Genomic DNA, 20,444 nt, shown 5'->3' with positions numbered 1-20,444 from the left:
TGCACACATGTGCACATACCCCCCCCCCCCATGAAAGAGTCTTATGCATCCAGGATGTGGTCTTTTAAACTGATGCCACTGCAAACCCAGAAGCCAGATGGAGCCCAGGTCGGGCTCCCGTCCCCGGCACGGGCAGGGCTGACCCCGGTACGTTCTTTCACAGCCCTCTGCCGACTCTGCTCTGCACAGCCTCCCTCCACACCCCCGCCCCCCGCCCCGCAGCCTCCCTTCCTACAACCATTCGCCCAGACCAGACAAAGCCCGAGAAGGCGAGGCAGGCTAGCTGCAGCGAGGTGCTGCCTTACCAGAGACCTGCCCTTCCCAGAGGAAGCCGGCTTCTGCAGCCCGCGGGAGGCGGGAAGCCGATTCTGCAGGAGGCCGGGCTGTCGGAGAGCTGCAGTGCAAGGCTGTCTGAGGCTGTCTGCCCGGGCACCCGCTGCTCCCTGCCTGCTGCAGAGCCGGCCAGCCCAGTCCCTGGCAGGCACCAGCGTCTAGGGCAGGGGGAGGAAGGGCGGGGGAGCAGGGGAGGGGGGGAGTGGGAGCCAGGGGCAGGCGGGGATGGGGAGAGTAGGCATGAGGGAGCGGGGGAGGGGGTGGGGGGAGCAGGAGGGCATGGGAGCAGGTGGGGGGAGACAGAGGCTGCCGGGGGGGCTGTGGGAGGGGCAGAAGGAGGTAGGGGACAAGCAGGGCCAAGGGTGGGGGGAAGGCAGGGGGAACCAGCAGGGGCTGGTAGGGCAGATGGAAGCCAGCCTCCCCTGCCTCAACTGCCCTATCCCACCTGCCCCTCTTAAGGATGACAGACCCCAGCACTTGAGGAAGCACGATATGACCATGAGGGCATACCTAAAAGAAGAAACATTTAAAAACCAGCCCAAAATGAAGTTCTAGGCCAGAAGCTTCTCCGTCTGGGAAGGAGCCAGAGGATGGGAGGCGCCTCAGAACCACCTTCCAAGAGTCCGGAGCCTGAGACAGCGGTCCTTTCCTCTTAGATTCCCAGGGGCTCCCAGGGGCCCCCCAGATGAGGCCTGAGACCAACGGCAGAGTCCCCGGGCTGTAGCCCACAAGAGAGCTCCCCGCCAACCAGGCTCCAGTGCAGCTGGGCTCCCACAGCCCCTGGCACATGGCCCTCCCCAGGCCCAGGGCCGGCTTCCCTGACCCCGCTGGGGCAAGCAGCGGTTCTCACCCTGCACTCAGACCCTCTTGGGCAGCTCGGCCTGGCTTCCAGGTCCCCTTACTGGGTCCTGGGGCGGCCACGTGAGCACAGAAGGGCCAGGGCTGAGGGGCGGTGGGGTGCAGAGGCCATCAGAAGGGACGCACCCAGGCCAGCATGGCTCAAGGGCAGCACAGACCACAGCGCCCAGCGGACGTGACCCTGACGGGACCCCGCGTACCCCGGCCCGTGGCACCGCACACATGCATAGACACCCATGCAAGGACACAGAATGGGCCACGGTACCCTCTAGGGGACTGTGATCGTAGGCTAAAGATACTTCAGGGGGAAAGGGGGGGTCAAGTGTGCCCCCGGAAGGGGGGTGGAAGCAGCAGGCCGAGTGTAACATGGAAGGAGGAGGACCTCCTGGTCACAGCCCTCAGAAGTGCAGGAAACGTCATTGTGTGCTGCTCACGGGTTATGGGTCACCTACGCACCCACGGAAAGCTCTTCTTAAAAACAGATAGAAGGGGCACCTGGGTGGCTCAGTGGGTTAAAGCCTCTGCCTTCAGCTCAGGTCATCATCCAAGTGTCCTGGGATCGAGCCCCACATCAGGCTCTCCGCTCTCCGCTCTGCGGGAAGCCTGCTTCCCCCTCTCTCTGCCTGCCTCTCTGCCTACTTGTGATTTCTGTCTGTCAAATAAATAAATAAAATCTTAAAAAAAAAAAAAACAGAAAAGACATGCAGCAAACTGAGGAAACGGCTGTCTCGAGGGGCGGTGCGGAGTCTGCGTATGACACCGGGCACCGCAGCTAGCAGGACACACGTGCAGCCCCAGAACCTGGCCCTGTGGCTGTATACAGACAACGCTCTGCTTTCACTTAAGAAAATTCTAGATCAATATGATTTCAAGATGTCATGTCAGTTCTGGGAGGAAGATACGGGTATCAGTCACATTATGTAAACTGTTACTTCTTTAAACTTTCTTAAAGTAAAAGTCAAAAACATTTTGTGGGCCTGTCCCAGGTGTGTGACCATGGCTTCCCCACGGCGGGGTGGGGCACTCCGGGGTCAGGCCAGCCTGATGCCGCTGCTGGAGATGAACCCCAGCCCCACACCCGGGGAGCAGCTCAGAGGAGGACCCGAGGCTTCCCAAGGGCTTGTAGGACAGCCCCTTCCCTGATGACATTTGATTCTCCTTCAGCTTTGCCATCATCAGGTCCATGTGTCTGTGCACCGCGCACAAGGACAGAAGTGCTGAACTTTGTCGTCCTCCGCTCTGGTAGGGGATGCCAGGTGGCACACAGCCCGACAGAATCCTGGCCAGATTCACCCCCAGAAACCTTCAAAAGCATGGCACATGCCGCTGGCCTGCACAGCGCGGCAGTTTTCAGGGCGCTGAGCCCCTGGGGCCCAGGCTGCCTGTGATGCGGCTAAGGAGCAGAGAGCAAGGGCTGGGGGCCGGCAGGGTCTGGGGCCTGATGGTGGGATCTCTGCACCCCCCTCCCCACACCGGTCAGGGATTTCATTCACAAGGGGGAGACTAGACCGGGAAGCACTGTTTTCCAGCAAAGGAGTTCTAATGAAATAAGAGGGTGGCAGGGTCCACAGCTTCCAGGCCACAGGGAGTCTAGGTGGAAAGCGGTTCACCCTATGGAAGAGCGCTTCCCCCCGCCTGTGGGCGGAGCGGGTGGAGATGCGCTCCAAGGCCTAGGAGGCCAGAGGACACCCACTCTCCCATCACACCCGCCACCCTCCCCACGTGGGCCGGACATGCTGATCCCACAGTTTCCTGCTCTGCTGCGACTGAGCTCAGTGGGGCCAGAGGTTCTGGCCTGATTCTGTAGGTCTGAGGGACACCCAGGAATCTGTACTTCATAAAAGCACCCAGAAGGCTCTGGAACACGGTAGACAGGCAGAGGAACTACTGCAGGGCCACTCTCCCTCCTTTGTCCCCAAAGCCCTGTCTACAGAGATGCACGGAGCCCTTGGTAAACTTACTTGACCACCTACCAATTTAACTTGAGTTTTGGATTTCTAATTCTTTTCTCTAGACAAGTGTTTGTCAGCTCCTGGAAAGGTGGCAGATACGGGCTCCCCACTCCCACCCTGACATACCCGCCCCGGTGGAAAAGCAGAAATACCCAGCAGAGGAGGGAAAGCAGAGGTCTGGGTAATCAGAACCTGGGGAGGGTTCTGTGCTGCCCCAGGGCACGTGCGGGGCCCACCTTGTCGTGTTCACAAACAAGGACACACACACGGCACCGACCTTGTCATGTTCACAACCAACGACATACACAGGACCCACCTTGTCGTGTTCACAAACAAGGACACACACATGGCACCGACCTTGTCATGTTCACAACCAACGACACACACAGGACCCACCTTGTCGTGTTCACAAACAAGGACACACACACGGCACCCACCTTGTCGTGTTCACAACCAACGACACACACAGGACCCACCTTGTCGTGTTCACAACCAATGACACACACAGGACCCACCTTGTCATGTTCACAAACAAGGACACACACAGGACCCACCTTGTCGTGTTCACAACCGACACACACAGGACCTACCTTATCATGTTCACAAAGACACACACACGGCACCCACCTTGTCGTGTTCACAACCAGGGACACACACAGGGATGCACTTTGTCATCTTTACAAGCAAGGACATATACACGGGACGCACTTTGTCATGTTCACAACCAAGGACACACACACGGCACCCACCTTGTCACGTTCACATCCAAGGACACATACACAGGGGACCCAACTTGTCATGTTCACAATGAAGGACACACATACAGCACCCACCTTGTTGTGTTCATAATCATGGACACGCACAGGACCCACCTTTTGTGTTCACAACCCAGGACACACAGGGGGACCCACCCTGTCATGTTCACAACCAAAGACATGCATGGGACCCACCTTGTCATGTTCACAACCCAGGACACACAGGACCCACCTTCTCATGTTCACGACTAAGGACACACATGGGGACCCGCCTTGCTGTGTTCACAACCAAGGACACACACGGGGAACCACTCTGTCATGTTCACAACCAAGGACACACAAGACCCACCTTGTCATTTTCATAACTGACACACACGGGACCCACTTTGTCATGTTCACAACCAAGGACACATGGGGACCCACCTTGTGTTCACAACCAAGGACATACACATGAGACTCATCTTGTCATGTTCACAACCAAGGACACACATATGGGGACCCACCTTGTCATGTTCACAACCAAGAACACACACGGGACCCACTTTGTTGTGTTCACAACCAAGGACACACACAAGGCACCCACCTTCTCATGTTCACAACCAAGGACACACACACAGCACCCACCCTATTGTGTTCACAACCAAGGAAACACACATGAGGACCCACCTTGTCATGTTCACAACCAAGGACACACACATGAGGACCCACCTTGTCATGTACACAACCAAGGACACATATAGGGACCCACCCTGTCGTGTTCACAACCAAAGACACACACAGGTAGCCACCTTGTCATGTTCACAAACAAGGACACACAGGACCCACTTTGTTGTGTTCACAACCGATACACAAGGGACCTAACCTTGTCATGTTCACAGCCAAGGACACATACACAGGACCTGCCAGGCCACCTAACACTTGCTAACACACACAGGCACCAGACCCAGAAGCAAAGTGATCACTTTCCACGTTTTAAGAGGATAACTAAACTCGAGGAGATTCTGAAGCAACCGGAGGCACAATGCAAACGGGAGGCACGGGGTCGCCAGCCTCTCCTGGACGGTCTGCCTCTGACCTGGGAACTGGGAAAGGGCTCCAAATCTGCAGGTGTGACCTTGATCGAGACCGTGAGAGAATGGACGCATTTGCAGAAAGGAGCTCTGGGCCTTGCTTTCCCCTGGCCACCGGCTCTAGCTTGCCCCTCGCCAGCCTGGGGAGAAGCCCCCCGGTGTGCGGCTCCACAGGGCAGGACTCCCTGGTTCCTTGTCCCCTGCTCAGACATGCCAGGGGGGTGGGGAGGCAGCCAGTTGGGCAGGGAAAGAGGAGGTGGGGGGGTGACACCCCGGGCCCCACAGCTCTTTGACATGTATCCCCTCTTCTCGCCACAACAGGCTGGAGCAGATTCCCCTCTGCTGGCGGAGAGGAGAGGACTGCGCATACCAGGGGTGGCAAAATTAATTTTGAAAACAGTGGGTAGCTGTCACCAGAGCTCCGGTCATGGGCTCGATGCTGGCTCCAGAACAGCGCTGGAAAGAAAAACACAGCTCTTTCCTGAACGTCACTAAGTTCAGGACAATAAATTTAACCTGCCGGTTTTACCTCGGAATCCTGTTTGCTCTTCCCTCCGGGACTCTAAGAGTTTGAAACAATATGTACGATCTGGAAATTTTAGTGTTGTGTGCACCCGCCAGCCGGGGCTGGAGGTCTCACAGATGTGGTTACCACTGGCAATGGACAGGGCAACAAAAGGGTCCTGCGTAAGGGAATTTAACTAGAATTGGGGGAATTAAACTATTTTAAATAATCCCTAATAACAGTTGGGATACACTCTTAACTAATGCAGAAGGGGGCTCAAGTGAGTCCTCTTGAATTAGAATGTCCTTTTTGACTTTAGCAAAGACAGGGGATGGAGTTCTTGGTACCAAGCAATCCTTAATGTTTTGTATTCAAAATACACAAAAAAGAACAACTAACTTACAGATAATTTGGGGAGCACCTACCTACTATATAGCCAGTCTTCTTCTGGGCATTCTGCATTTAATTCTATTTCATTCTCACATTAAACCCCATAAAGGTTTAATACCGCAGGTGGATGGGAATACGTCAGCACAGCTTTGAGGACCAGTATGACCACTGGCAGAGAAAATTCTCAACAAAATGTGTACCGAGCCCCCTCCCCCAGCAGGAGGAAGACAAGGATGCTGCTGACCATTTCTGTTCAACATCACACTGGAGGTCCTGGGCCAGTATAATTAAGGCAGGGAAAACAAAGGAAAGGTCTAAGAATGGGAAAGAAAGAAAGAAAATTATAAGTATTTTGCAGACACTGTGATCGTGTTTCTAGAAACTGCGGGAGGATCTTATGGACAAATTACTAGAATTAGTGAGGCGAGGAGACGTGGCGGGTGTGCACATCCCATCATGTTTTCACATGGGAGAGACAATGAGACAAGGATCTACAAAAGTAATGACACAAGACCACTGCAGAGTAAGTCCATCAGACAACGTGCAGGACCACGACACTGAAAACTGCACGGCACCGCGGACAGAAATAGAAGTCTTGATAGATAGAAAGGTTTATACCAAGCTGATGGAGTGTACGATGTCAGTTCTCTCCAAATTGGTGTGTAAGCCCAATGCAGTGCAGACAGGGTCTTGGCAGGTGTGTGTGTGTGTGTGTGTGTGTGTGTGTGCAGGGACATGTGTGCATGAGCAAGTGTGTGCATGCATGTGAATGTATATGGCAATGCAAAGGGTGAGGTAGCCTTGAAGACCAACGACAACGCTGAACACTCGTACTACCAGATAAGAGCCTGTTCTAAGCTACGAGAACTGAGAGAATGGGGCACCGGTATATGGGCCAACAGACCACTGGGACAGAAATGAGAGTCCTGGAACAGAACCGCACATCCACAGGAAGGATGGTCTTCTCAATAAATGATACTGAGCCAAGTGCATCTCCATACGGAAAAAACATGAATCACGACCCCCTACCTCACACCATCCACAAAAATTAATTCCTGATGGATTACAGATCTAGACACGGAGGCAGAACAAGAAAGCATTCAGAAGAAAACACAGGCCAAGATGCTCATGACATTGGGCACACAAAGACTTCTTACGTGGGGGGGAAGGTGTTGCTCACAAAGGGAAGACTGCCCACAGATGCTTCTCAGGGCTGCGAGGTTACAGACCCTGACAAGTACAGCTCTCCAATATGACGCTTACATTGCTCAGAGAAACAAGAAAGTTTCGGAGGGACTCTAAAAGAATGTTTCTTTTGTCAACCAAACTAAAAATTGGATATAAAATTTAACTGTGTGGTTTGTGGAATAACAGCGAAAACTGAATTCACAGCCTCACCAAGTTTCCCGTGTGTTAAGACACTGACTGGGAAAAAGAGGGACCCTAACATTTGGAACAGGGAAAGCAGGGTGGGCTCCAATGACACAGAGAAGCTTGAACCCCTGATTCAATCTGAGCCTTACTTACCAAGAGAAGTAGACTGTCTTCCTGTATCTGAAAAAGACCGGCCTTCCCTTGCTTCTAGAACATACAATAACCTCACATGGGAGCCACAAGAAGAGGCCTCCCTCCCTGAACACCCACTCCCGCCCTTAAGAGCACACCTCAGTGAGCGACTAAACACACAGGGGCCAAGTTTCAGTGGAGACCAGAGCAAGAGGAAGATGGGCAGCGAGTCTGGGCTGCAGGCAAGCTGCCCCGACCCTGGGATCCGACAGCCCCGGGAGAATCTGCGGCCACTCTGGGGTTCGGAGCTCGGCTTCTTCTTTGAGAAATAACCCTGATCCGTTATTGAATGGGACCTGGAGGGTCTCATAAAGGGATATGGCAGGACTGGGAACCTGAGTTCCCCTCCCCATCTGGGGTGGTTTCTGCTTTTCCAACACAATCACTGTATTATGAACTTCTCTTCAGAAGTTGGACGAGGCCATGTGCAGAGAAGAGGAGACATTTATAGGACACACATTGGAAAAAGACTCGTCTCCAAAATCAATACGGAAAAGGCAGAGAACCCAACAGATAAGTAGACGGGAGCGTTGATACTTTGCAGTTTGATACTGCAAAGTACGCGTGTCCCGAATGGTCTTTAAACGTAGGAAAATGTGGTTAGCCTCATTAATCATCAGATTTACGAATTAAAACCACAAAGCAGTACCACCGTACCACTGTGAGAAGAGCTAAAATGGAGAAGACAGGCCGCACCGAGTGTGAGAGAGAAAACAGAACAGCCTGCACTCTCACACCGCCGGTGGGAGGGAGAACAAGCAGGCACGCTTAGGAGAAAAAGGTTGAGCAGCATCTCTGGCCGCGGGACGTGCGCACGCCCACTGCCCCCTGCCCCGACCCCAGTCCCAGGTGCACACTTTATTTACTTATTTGAAAGAGCACGAGAAGGAGGAGGGGCCGAGTGAGAAGCAGGCACCCCACCGAGCAGGGAGCCTGATGTGGGGCTCGACTCTGGGACCCCAGGATCATGACCAGAGCCAAAGGCAGACGCCCGACCGCCTGAGCGCCCCCGCCAGGTGCCCCTCCCAGGTGCAGACTTGACAGAAGCGCACGCGTCATCACAACACGGGCCCAGCAGCATCACCCGACTGAGCCCAGCCTGGAAACAAGCCGAGTGTGTGTCAGCAAGAGAATGGCCACATAAACCGTGTGCATTCACACGTCGCAGTACTGTACAGCAACGATAACGAGGGACCCGCTTCCCTAAGCAGCAACGTGAGCACATCTTTAGAATAGGATATTAAGCAAAAAACAACAAAAACAAGGCCAGAGACGAAAAAGTCTCCAACAAGACAATGGCAAACCAAATCCGGCAAGAGATAAAAAGGAGGGTACATCACCACCGAGCGGGATTTATGCCAGGAACGCAAGGTGGATTTAACACACAAAAATCAATCAATCACTGGAAGGCACCAAATCCAGACTACGAGCCTACGCCATGCGATCCTTTCCACAGACACAGCACAGTGCCCGGTTCACCTGGGACAGCTGAGGAAGGGTCTCCGCAAATCCTCTTCCCAAAGACCCACACACTCAAAACAGCTGAAATGACACTACTGCGTGGGAAAAACCACAGGGCTGCTATCACTGAAAAGCGAGAAGGCGGACGTGAGGAGATCAGGACAGGGACTTGAGAGAGGGAAAGGTGAGGGCTGAATCAGAGTGACCTGATGGGGACGGCAGACCATGACCCACCCAGGAGCCAAGCCAGCAGAGATACACCCAGACATGCGGGGACACGCCTGTCCTCCAGGCACAGCTCGGCTGGGCAGTTTTCCCCGAGGCCAGCCCTCGTGCTCTCCGCCCTCACCTGCACACGGCCCCCTCCCCAACTGCCGCCACACATACCCCACCCTGGCCTCTCCAGGGCATAGAGGACACAATCTGGCTGGCGGGGGGCCCTGCAGGAGACACTGGGGACACCAGAAGCCAGGCACATGGCACAGAGACCACTCACAGTAGCCGTCTACACCAGCCTAGTCTACCCCAGCGGTTCTGAAAATGGGCTGCCACCAGGAAGGGCTGAGTCCTGTCCCCTCCCTCCTGGGCACATGCAGGCTGTCCGCAGTGGGCACCCACCGTCCACTGCCAGCCCTGCGGCTTCCGCTGCCACCAGCTCCACTGCTACCGCACACTGCCAGCTCTCTCCCCAAGGAGCTACCAAATGCTTCCTTCCTGCCAGCGACCGAGGGACTCGATTCCCGGGGAAAATGCAGATATCTTGAGCTCCCTGACTCTCTCCATGTACCCTGGGAGAATCCAGGAAAACGTCCACGGGAACAACGTGCCCCCCGCCCCCCGGATCTCTGTAGCAGCCCCATCCCTTCAGCGGGGTCAGACGGACACTAATAGTTCAGCACATCAATCTGTGTCTGCTCTCATGCGCTTGCAGTATCTCAAAATCAAGCACACCGGTAGGGAATGAGAAATATAAACACTTGATAAACATCATAAAAGCGGTCGACCTCGCAAATCCTCCAGGAACACAAACTGCAGCACCGAGAAACCATGTTCCCCTGTCAAACCAGCAAACAATTTTAAATGACGGAATCACGCGATGCTGAGGGTACGGAGATGGGCATTCTCAGAAACTGCTGCTAGGGATGGAAAGTGGCCCTGATCCACCCCCAGCTTTAAAAATAGCTCTCGAGGGGCACCTCAGTGTCTCAGTGGTTAAGCGTCTACCTTTGGCTCAGGTCATGATCCCAGGGTCCTGGGATCGAGCCCCACATCGGGATCCCCGCTCAGCAGGGAGCCTGCTTCCTCCTCTGCCCTTCCTTCACCCTGCTTGTGCTCGCTCTCTTGCTGTGTCTCTGTCAAATAACTAAATAAAATCTTTTTAAAAATAAAAAATAAAAATAGCCCTCAAGATATGTTCGCTCTACCACTATTAGATAGAGACATAGCAGTATCTAGAGACATCTCCATCCTTCCACAAAGGAATTCTACTTTTAGGCTGCTGTCCTACAGAAATAATCAGAAAGGAATCAAACATTTATGTACAAGGATGCTTATATAAGCTTATTTATGAACAAAAATGGGAACTGTTCTTAACTCCAATAGAGATATGGCAGGTATCACTCACTGGCAGCGCCTGGGTGGCTCAGTGGGTTGAAGCCTCTACCTTCGGCTCAGGTCATGATCCCAGGGTCCTGGAATCGAGCCCCACATCGGGCTCTCTGCTCAGCGGGGAGCCTGCTTCCCCCTCTCTCTCTCTGCCTGCCTCTCTGCCTACTTGTGATCTCTGTCACATAAATAAATAAAATCTTAAAAGAAAAAATTATGTTCCCAATATGAGCAAATAAATAAAAGTTTAAAAAGAGGGCATATAACTATGTATATTTAGTTGTGTAAGAAAGTAAATACGACACTAAGCCTGGAAAGATAGGAGGGGACATTTAGGTGATTTTTAGTCTCTTCTTTATACTTTCCCTATTTTCCAAATTTTCGACAATAGGAATGTCATTTTTTAAGCAGAGAAACTGCATTTTTTAAAAAGTTTATTCTATTTTACATAACTTCAGTTAATTACCATATAGTATAGCATTAGTTTCAGAGGGAGAGGTCAGGGGTTCGTCAGTGGCTCGGAACACCAGCGCTCCTTCCATCACGTGCCCTCCTTCATGCCCGTCACCCAGTTACCCCCTCCCCCCCGAGATACTGCATTTTAAAGCACTGATGAACATTATTTCCGTGGTAAAACCTGGACCCTCTCACATTAATTCGAGTCTCAGTGAGGAAGTAACATCCCCTCTTTAGCAGGAACTAATAACTCAATTAAGATAATGGGTAACCGAGTAGATAAAATGCTCAAGCCATTTGTCAATCAGTCACAGACGGACTGACTGTGAAGAGCCTTCCAGAACTGTGGCAAAGAAACAGCGGTGTGGCAGAAGCAAGAATGTTATTTAGCTGGACCCAAGGCCCTGTCTGGTTCCCCCATGATGACGAGATGGCTCTAAGTCTTCTCTCAGGAAGGACCGAGTGACACGTGACAACTAGCACACACAGACGTGGCTGACCTCGGGCCACTTTCCGCTCCAGCCACAGCCAGTGGGCGTCCCCTGGGTCCAGCGGCAGAAGCAGTTCTTCCTACCAGAGCAGAGCAGTCCCATCTCTCTTAAGAAAGCCTGCCCCCAGAGAAGGGTCACTCCTGCCGCCCCCCCCAATTCTGCATCTCCACCGCCCCCCACTGCTGCCCTGGAATGAGCTCCCCTTGCTCACCGCTCACCGCGTGCTGGAAGAGGTGGTGGAGGCTGCTGCTTTGAAAGTGGAGCAAAAAGACAAAGATGAGAAACTAGGAGACCAAAAATCAGAAAAACAGATCCAGGACTTGAATAACAGAAGAGCCAAAAGAAATCATCAAGGCAGTAACATAGCTTTTCAGAACTGAAGATCACGAGTTTCTAGACTAAAATGGCCCATCCAAAGTCCAGCACATGAGAGAGACTAAAAAATAATGAAGGGGGACACCTGGGTGGCTCAGTCGGCTAAGTGGCTGCCTTTAGCTCAGGTCATAATCCCAGGGTGCTGGGATTGAGTCCCACATCGGGCTCCTTGCTCAGCAGGGAGACTGCTTCTCTGCCTCTGCCTGCTGCTCTGCCTGCTTGTGCGCTCTCTCTCTCTGACAAATAAAAAAAAATAATAAAAATGCATGAAGAGTCAAGATACGCAACCATAATTTTTTAAATGAAAAGGTAAGACTAACACCAGAGTCCAAATACACCTTCCCAAGGCACACAGGTCCCTGTTCAGGGCAAGGCTGGGGCGGGAGCAGCATAAAGAAATAATGTGCTTTCAGGACGCCTGGGTGGCTCAGTGGGTTAAGCTGCTGCCTTCGGCTCAGGTCATGATCTCGGGATCCTGGGATCGAGTCCCGCATCGGGCTCTCTGCTCGGTGGGGAGCCTGCTTCCCTCTCTCTCTCTCTGCCTGTCTCTGTCTACTGTGATCTCTCTCTGTCAAATAAATAAAATAAAATCTTAAAAAAAAAAATTATGTGCTTCCAGAAGGAGAAGAAAGCCACTGAGCATGAGGTTTGAGGAAACAGTATCTAGCAGCTTCTCAGAGAGGCACTGGAAGTTACGAGAAATGTGCCAACACCGTCATAAGTTCTAGGAAGAACGTTGTTTTCAACTCTACATCCAGATAAATATTGAGCATTAAGCAGGATAATGATCTTTTGAGACATACAGGGTCTTAAGCAATTTTAATTCCCATGCGCACTTTCTCAGGAAGCCACCGGGGAGACACCCCACCAAGAGAGGGGCGTTTAACCTAGAACAAGGAAGGGGGAACCAGGAGAAACAGGGGGTCCTTCCCCAGGGAGAGGCATGTGAACCATGGCTACAGGCTTCAGGGGCGGCCAGCCCAGACTGAAATAAGGCAGGAGACTCCAAAACCCTGGAGCTGATCAAATATGCCATATGTCCAAGCATCTTTTCATCTTTTTCTTTAATATATATATTCTTGATTTTTAAAAAGATGTTTATATATTTATTTATTTGAGAGAAAGGCAGGGGAGGGACAAAGGGAGAAAAAGACTTGCCACTGAGCAGAGAGTCAAATGTGGGACTCGATCCCAGGACCCTGGGATCATGACCTGAGCTGAAGGCAGACACTTAACTAACTGAGCCGCCCCAGTGTCCCCAGCTACCTGAGCATCTTGAAATAAGGTAATTGGCAGAGAGCTAGGGGATACTGCATTAGGGAAAAGTACCGAGAAAAAACAAACAATAATGACAATAATTAATTTCAAAAGAAACTAAAGGTTGGGCAGGAAGGAAGAGTGCACCCTGGTTCCTAATCCAACCACCGCTCGGACCGACTGCACGGGGAACGTGCACGGCAGCTGGACGTTTGAACAAGAGCCGTTCCCACCTTCATGGTAGGAAGTCACTACAGGTGCCCAAAATTTAAAAAAAAAAAATCAAGTAGTAATAGGATAAGCTTGTTATTTTAAGCTGTGGAATTAATGGAATTAAATGACAAGAAAGAAATAGTTCACCAATGAGAATGATTTCCTTGGAGGACTGCAAAATTGGGAAGGGCAGGCTGGGGCAGGGAACTCCATGTGTGGTCTTTGTGGTTTTGTTTTTATTTTTCTATTTTTTTAAAATATTTTTTATTTTTAATTTATTTGACAGAGAGAGATCAGAAGTAGGCAGAGAGGCAGGCAGAGAGAGAGAGGAGGAAGCAGGCTCTCTGCCAAGCAGAGAGCCCGATGCGGGTCTTGATCCCAGGACCCTGAGATCATGACCTAAGCCGAAGGCAGAGGCTTACCCCACTGAGCCATCCAGGTGCCCCTACGGTTTTGTTTTTAATGAGGACTGCCTTAACTGTGCACCTATGTAACTTTGGTGAAAATAATATTTTTTTCAAGTAAGCTCCATACCCAGCACAGAGCACAACGTGGGGCTTGAACTCATGACCCTGAGATCAAGACCCGAGCCAAGATCAAGACCCCAGCTGAGATCAAGAGTTGTACACTTTGGGGGGTCTGGGTGGCTCAGTCGGTTAAGCATCTGCCTTCAGGTCCTGGGATCAAGCCCCGCACTGGGCTCCCTGCTCAGCGGGGAGCCTGCTTTTCTCTCTTACTCTCCCTCTGTTCTCTATATCTCTCAAATAAATAAATAAAATCTTTAAAAGAAAGAAAGAAAGAAAGAAAGAAAGAAAGAAAGAAAGAAAGAGAGAAAGAAAGAGTTGTATACTTAACCAACTGAGCCACCCAGGCATCCCAATAAGTAAATGTTTTTAAACATATATCCTCTTCAATCTACTAAATGAATGAATGAACGTACACACTCAGGGTTGACATGTCATCCATTCCTAGATACACTTTTCTTTACATTTTAAATTCTTGCCATTATTTGCATCTTTGAAAGTGGTAAGGTGTCCTGTATGCATACGGCCGGTCAGCCTGGCCACAACTTGGTTGTCACTCCCCGCGAGGCCGGGGGTCGGGGGAGATCCTACAATATTTCAGTCAGTTACGGATTATTTGAAGAAGGAGCATGAGCACGGGCTGTCACATACAAAACTCACAGAATTTCACGCCAACTGCTGGGAAGAAGGCTGCAGAGATGACGGTGGGGACCTCTCTGTGCTCTGGAGGGCAGAGAAGAGGCCACTGTGTGCGCACGGGCACGTCCATGGCCCGGGCTTGAAAAGAAGAATCAGACACTGGACTTATTTCACTCGCCTTTATCTTTTCATGTATGTGCAAAATGAATACTGATGAAAATCCACATTTAAATAAATCGTTAGGTTTACTAGAGCTCTTTAGGGAAGTACAAAACTAAGAATCCTAAGTAATAGTGAAGCATTGTGTCCGGTTTAACTAGAAGTCCTTTTCATTTTAGTGCTAAGTAATACATATTATTATCTATTTTAGTAGTAAGTCACACACAGTCCTGTATTGTGAAATTATTCTTAATGATCCCAAAACATACACAGCACTCCATCCACACCATGGAATATTTTTTAATTCCTAAAGTGAATGAATGGGAACTGTAATAAATGTGGGGGGGGAGAGTTTCTCCATCTCTGACAAATAAATAAAATCTTCAAAAAAAAAAAAAAAGAAGACGTAGAAGGAGTTTGGCAGGAAAATCAAGTACGTAATCCCATTCCTAAAAACAACAGACTTTGACCCAAACCCCATGTGTGTACCTGCTTGAGTAGGGTCTGCACCAGACTGCCCAAGTGCAGAGAAACTACAGGAGGCCACTGAGGGAGGCCGGACTCTAAGATGACCCCCATCACCTCCGCCTCCTGGGATTACTCCCATCGTTGTGTTCAAGGCCCAAGAGATTCTGTAGATCTAAGTGAGGCCCCGACCGGGTTGATCTTAAGATATAGACACAATCCAGCGGGACTGACATAACGTGAGTGCCTTCAAAGCAAGGAGTTTTCTCCAGCCAGTCACAGAAAATAGAGACCTGAACTCTGAGAAAGGTTTGAACAAGGGGGTGCTCCACTGTGGGGCTGGGAGGGGTCCCTGGTTGACAGCTAACAGCAGCAGAAGGCAAGGCAGAGGCCAGATGGGGACCTCAGTCCTGCGACCCCAAGGAACTCCATGCTGCCAGTAGCCCATGGGCTTGAGAGCCCGGAGCCGCCAAGTGAGCGAGGATCCTGCTAGCCGGTGCCAGCCTCCCGACCCATGACACCGTGAGACACTAGAAGGCACTAGATGCACAGTTGTTTGTTGCACAGATGACCGTGGACTAGCACACTGCGAAGTGAGGCACTGCTGTGACCGACACGTACAACAGGGAAGGCACTCCAGAGTCAGGCAGAGGGGGGAAGCCGGAAGAATCCGGGGAGCACAGCAGAAAGAGCCCCGACGGCCTTCAGCAGGCTAGTCAGAGGAAAGGGGCAGGAAAGACGCTGCTGGTGAGGGCTCGTAAGAGAGTGAACACTTCCCCAAAGCGCCTCCAAGGAAGCAGAAACGGCTGGGAGCGGCGTGTCCCAGGCACCCGGACTTGGAGCGGGTGGCAGCGTAGGCTCACGAGGACACGGGAGATGTGCCCCCAGCAGCCTGGAAGGGGGCCTGGTCGTGCGGAAGCAGGACCTGTCACCGAAAGGCCCAAACGGACCACTCAGCAGAAGCCACCTGCTTTCCGCTGGCCACCTGCCTCGAGAGGCCGAGAGGAGAGAAGCAAAAAGCTGAGAGTCCACAGGGAGCCCGACTGCAGGACAGCAAATGCTCAGCCTCCCCGCAGACAGAAGAGGCCGAGAGTCAGACCCCGCCTCGGGGGAGTGTGGCACAGAGACGAGGCTCACTGTCCCACTCAAGCCTCTTTCGGCACCTCGGAAGGACCTGAAGGTCTGAGCGCTGGACCACACCAAGCCCCTGTGGAGAGACCAACTCGGGGTGCCCCTCAGCCGTTCTCCCCATCCACCCAGGGGCGCTGCAGCAGCTCGCGAGCACCCACATGTCTCAGCAGAAGCTGGAAGCGGAGAAGGGCCATGTCAGGACCGTGGTCTGTGGCGGGGGTCTATGTGACAGGTGAATGCCCCTGGGGTTCCGGCCAGGCTGGGCCTCCAGGTGCCCGAGCACAAGCAGCTCAGACAAAGGCAGAGTGAGCTCGGGGGGCAGGGAGACCCCGCCTAGGCTGTGGCCAAAGGGAGTCACTCGCTGGGCTACGGAGGAGTCCCATCTTTCAGGAAAATGCGATGCTGGCTCAGAGCCCGGCGGATGGCAGGCAGAGTGGTTCCAGGCCTTGAAAGGCAACCACAGACTCCAGCTGCGGTTTGCCTGGCTGGATTTCAAACACCACCAGCGACTCCGCCTCGCCGTCCACGGCCCTCTTTCTAACCCGGAGCACCGTGATCCTTGTCCTGCACCTGGCCAGCCACGGCCTGCCGGGGGCCTCTGGTCCCACAGGCCGGCAGGTGGGGAGGCTGGCGCCCTGCACCTGGGGGCTGTGCTTACTGGACGGACTCGGGCCCCTGCTCCACGCCCGACTCCCAGGATGTACCCGACAAGCATTTGCACGTGAACGGACACATGACGGCATGAGGCTGTGGGGCCTGGAGGGCTGGAACGTTCTGCCATTGCTACAGTTATAGAAGTGGATCTCGGGTAGCCAGACCGAAGATGACCCCCCATGACCCTTGCCCTTGTAGCGTCACCTCCCCTGAACGCGGAGGGACCCGTACACGTGGAAGCCGTCACGCCCCGAGTGATGCTCTGCTTTAGGGCAAAAGAGGTTTTTGCAGATGTAACTGATCAGTTCACTCTGGGTTCATCTAAAGGGAGATTATCCGGGGGCGGGGGGTGCCTAACCCCAGCCCATGAGCCTTTAAAAGCCAAGAGGAAGGCAAAGATTCGAAGAACAAGGGAGGGCTGGTCCAACACTGCTGACCTGCAGGGGTAGGGGGCCATGTGGAAAGGAGATGGGGGCCAGCAGGGAAGTGGGAACCTCAGTCCTCTGACCGCGAGGAAACAAATTCTGCCAACAGTAAGGCTGAGCCTCCTGACACGAGCTTAACCTGGGTGACATCTTGGATTTGACCTTGTGGTGCCTGGAGCTCCCAGCCACACCACAATAGACTTCCAACCCGGGAGGTGAGGACTGGGTGCCGTGCTTACAGAACTCTATCCTATGGCAAGAAAAAATGAACACAGGCCCATACCACATTATTACCAGGGAATCAGGAAGCATCACAACAGTGGAGGCACTGATGTGAGACAGCAGAATTCCATGGCACAAAAAAGTTTCGATCATGTGAGCAGATTTATGTAAAATTAAACATGAGTGAATTTGTTAGCATTAAGAGAGGTGTGTTTTTTTTTTTAAATATTTTATTTATTTATTTAACAGAGAGAGATCACAACTAGGCAGAGAGGCAGGCAGAAAGAGGGGGAAAGCAGGCTCCCCACTAAGCAGGGAGCCCGATGCGGGGCTTGATCCCAGGACCCTGGGACCATGACCTGAGCTGAAGGCAGAGGCTTAACCCACTGAGCCACCCAGGTGCCCCAAGAGAGGTGTTTTTTTTTTTTTTAAGATTTTATTTATTTACTTGACAGATAGAGATCACATGTAGGCAGAGAAGCGGGTGGGGGGAGGAGAAGCAGGCTCCCCACCGAGCACAGAGCCCGATGTGGGCCTTGATCCCAGTAAGCTGGGATCATGACTGGAGCGGAAGGCAGAGGCTTTAACCCACTGAGCCACCCAGGCGCCCCGAGAGAGGTGTTTGTTCCCTAAAATACAATAATCTAATCGGGACCCGTCAGCTGACTGTGGGCAAGGACAGCATTGCCACTGAAGACCACAGACTCTGGCCGCGCAGGGCACACACAACTGAGAAAGAAACTGTTTGGCCAACCTCTGACCAAAAAGAACCCAGAGGTGGGAGTTTCTGAAGCTACTCTGGTCCTGAAAGCGTCCGCTGGCTCCAGGGAGCAAGAGCAGGGGTGCGGTGAGAAACCAAAGCCCTGGGCTCACCATGCTGGAGGGCCCACCGGAGAGACCCTCCCCGCTTTCCCGCCCTTAAATTCTCTGGCTCCGGCTTCATAAACTGCTGCTTCTCCTTCTGTCCTCTGGAGCCGTCAGGGGAGCAGTATTGGAATAATCTTGTCCTCAGCGTGAGGAAGAACTGGCCTGATCAGACGTGGGGTCTGGGGTCTGCTCTGCAGGCTGGGTCTGGGCGTGCGTCCGAACGGCTCACACTCTCTCCCTCTCTCTCTCCGCCAGGGAGACTGTCCAGGAGTTTAGTCTTTGCTCAGGCACTACTTCCAGCTTGCACTACCAGTCTTTCCAAAGAACCTACTTTTCATTTTATTGATCCTCTCCCCTGCACGTTTTCTGTTTGCTTTCTGCTCTGTACTGTTTACTTCCTTCTCTCACGGAGGTTATTAGACATGTATTTGTACCTAATGCAGCAGGCGGGAGCTCACCAGTGTCCAGGCTTCATTCAGTGTAAGCGTGTAAAGCAATGGCCCTCCTTGGGGGCACCTGCGTGGCTCAGGTGATCATGACATGTTCTTTTTGGTCAGTTGAGCATCTGACTCTTGGTTTCGGCTCAGGTCATGATCTCAGGGTCATGAGACTGAGCCCCATGTCGTGCTCCACGCTCAGCACGGAGTCTGCTTGAGAGACTCCCTGCCCCTCCCCCAACTTGTGCTAGGACTCTAAAATAAATAAAATCTTGGGGGCACCCGGGTGGCTCAGTGGGTTAAAGCCTCTGCCTTCGGCTCAGGTCATGGTCCCACGGTCCTGGGATCGAGCCCCGCATTGGGCTCTCTGCTCAGAAGGGAGACTGCTTTCCCCCCTCTCTCTGCCAGCCTCTCTGCCTACTTGTGATCTCTGTCAAGTAAATAAATAAAATCTTAATAAAATAAAATCTTAAAAAAGGAAAGAAAGGGACGCCTGGGTGGCTCAGTGGGTTGAAGCCTCTGCCTTCAGCTCAGGTCATGATCCCAGGGTCCTGAGATCGAGCCCCACATCGGGGTCTCTGCTCAGCAGGGAGCCTGCTTCCCTTCCTCTCTCTCTGCCTGCCTCTCTGCCTACTTGTGATCTCTGTCTGTTAAATAAATAAATTAAAAAAAAAAAAGGAAAGAAAAAAAAAAGCTATCCCCTCCTTCCAAATCCCACATCAGCTGCCTCCCGCAAGTTCTGATCCACACAAGAAGTCTTTCTTGATCCCTGAGTTACTTGGAAGTGTTTGAACATCTACATATCTGAGTGCCGTGTGGGAGATGGCCGTCACTGCTGGACAGGACCCATTCTATCCTCCTCCCTAACAGCAGCACGGTGAGCAACGACGAGGTAACACACCCAGCTCACAAAAACTACCTTTCCCAATCTTTCCTGCAGATCGGCAGGGCCTTGCGACAAAGGTCTGGTCAGTGAGCGAGGACGGCATGTTCCCACTGGGACTTCTAGGAGAGTTCCACGGAAGGAGGATACAGTTGGCAAAGACACCTTTGCCCGGCCTCCTCTTCCTGCTTCAAATGCTGATGTGATGGCAGTGGCCCTGTGATCATCCTGCGCTGGAGGGGACCTTCTGGACTGCAGGCATGATCTAGAATGGTGGGGCTGAACATAAAGAGGCAGCTGTGATGACCCCAACTACCGCTGCTGGTAGAAAGAAAAGAAACCTGTCTCGGGCTCAGCTCGTTACCTAATGCAGCTCCTAACACTTCTAAGATACCACTGTGGTATTGGGTTTTTGACCACAGAATAATCACACGTCTGAGAGCATTTATAACTTAGACCAACAATAAAACGAACACTGCTTCATCCACCACCTAACCTGAAAAAGGCAGAACATTTCTAGGCTCACTGTGTTCTTAAAACTACACCTCCCTGTCCTCTCCCCACCTCTCATCTCACCAAAGGGAAGCACTACTCCGGATTCTATGACTAACGTTCCCTTATTCTTTATTTACAGTTGGATCATACGGTTTTGTATCCCTAAGTTATACTGCTCTACTTTGTATCCCACTATTTTTCTGCAATTGTCTTTTTTACTCCAGGTTATGAGCTAGCTCTGCGCCGATGCATGGAC

General features: G+C 52.2%; 1 protein-coding gene across 4 annotated transcripts in view; it reads right to left on the bottom strand.

Annotated features, from left to right (window-relative positions):
• RADIL (Rap associating with DIL domain) overlaps window positions 1-20,444 on the bottom strand; it is a 66,859-nt gene that overhangs the window by 24,656 nt on the left and 21,759 nt on the right. The window contains exon 1 of one of the 4 annotated variants that reach the window (XM_032872768.1): window positions 306-378. The exons of the other annotated variants lie outside the window; for them this stretch is intronic. The gene's annotated coding sequence lies outside the window, so the exon portion shown is untranslated. Of the gene's footprint in view, window positions 1-305; window positions 379-20,444 lie in introns of those variants that run through there. 4 annotated transcript variants of the gene reach the window in all.

This window comes from Lontra canadensis, unplaced genomic scaffold (genome assembly GCF_010015895.1).
Source record: "Lontra canadensis isolate GAN:19392208 unplaced genomic scaffold, GSC_riverotter_1.0 scaffold45, whole genome shotgun sequence".
Classification (NCBI taxonomy): Eukaryota; Metazoa; Chordata; class Mammalia; order Carnivora; family Mustelidae; genus Lontra; species Lontra canadensis.
This window is presented reverse-complemented; position numbering and strand designations above follow the sequence as displayed.